The sequence below is a fragment of the Prionailurus viverrinus genome, unplaced genomic scaffold (assembly GCF_022837055.1).
Source record: "Prionailurus viverrinus isolate Anna unplaced genomic scaffold, UM_Priviv_1.0 scaffold_66, whole genome shotgun sequence".
Lineage (NCBI taxonomy): Eukaryota > Metazoa > Chordata > Mammalia > Carnivora > Felidae > Prionailurus > Prionailurus viverrinus.
Genome location: NW_025927628.1, coordinates 177,205 through 178,461, shown reverse-complemented (window position 1 = coordinate 178,461; position 1,257 = coordinate 177,205). Strand labels below are relative to the sequence as shown.

Below are 1,257 nucleotides of genomic sequence, written 5' to 3'. Positions count from 1 at the left end.
ATCACTGCACATGGTTACAAATGCAGAAAGCCAAGGAATCCTATTCTTGAAGATTGATGGCAGTAATGCCAGTCTAATAAAGGAACGTATTCCAGAGAGGCAGGCATCTGTGTTCAGGACACCCCTCTTCCACCAGATCTGCAGACTTTTTACTTACACATTGAGAACAGACAAAACATGAAGGAATGAAAGAAAAGCCCAGCACCACACAGAGATTCAGGGCCACCCCAGGGTCAAAGCTCAAATTGCCATCCCATTCATGTCCTTACTCTGCTTCCCTCACTGACAAAGACATCTTCTGTGCAAGGGCACAGAGACCTTTGAGGAGATGGGGATTCCTGGAGTCCTGCAGGGGGCCTAGAAATGTGTTTTCTGAGAGAAACACGTTACCTGTGCACATTCATGGTCTTAAGAGTGTTTACCTTAATTCACAGGTAATTCAGCTTTTAAATACAATATGAATTGCAGAGCTATTTTGTCCCATTGTAAAAGGGAGGTAGAAATTCTACGTAAAAGAATGAACAGAAACATGTCTCAATTTCAGGTGTAAAACTCCCATAAGGCATCATGAGACAAAGTACCAGTTGCAACTGTTCCTGGGACACAATTGAACCTGCTCATATAAATACAACTGAAGAACTCTGTGAGTTACTGGCCCTGCAGGTAATCACTGATTCTCTCCCTTCACGACTGAAGTTCCACGTACATTTTCGATTACACATGCCGCTTCTGAAAATTCAGAGTATTTCCACCTAGGGGACAACTGGAGAAATTCTCGATGAGCAATAATCGCGCCTCGGATAAACCTCATTGGCTATGATACTGCCACTGCGCAAAGCTTGGGAGAACTTCTCTATTGCACATTGACCAACACAGAAGGACCAGTAATGAGTTCTGAAATTTAACTAAGAACCCTCAACACTGCACAAAGCACACAATATAATGTTGGAAAGTGTTGTTATCTTTTCCAGTCACGAGGCTCATAGCAGACATTCTGAACAAATTCATGGCCTACTCTGAAATAGGAAAAAAAATGAAAATAATCAGGATAATCCCATGCAAAGAAAGTGAGAAAGGTGTCCCATGCTCCAGAAGACTTGAGGGTGCAGTGAAGTGTCATTCTCCTCAAGTTATTTCCACAAACACAAAGTGATAGCCACGTGGTCCTCCACCTCCACACACTTGTGGCGTCCAGAGGCACTAGCTAACATGATGATCTTAAACTGGAGAAGTCTGGAGGCTTGTGAGGATGTAAAT

The 1,257-nt window shown here is 43.0% G+C and overlaps 1 pseudogene; it reads right to left on the bottom strand.

Annotated features, from left to right (window-relative positions):
• Positions 1-687: 687 nt before the first annotated feature.
• Positions 688-840, bottom strand: LOC125159836 (uncharacterized; annotated as a pseudogene).
• Between the last annotated feature and the right edge of the window lie 417 nt (positions 841-1,257).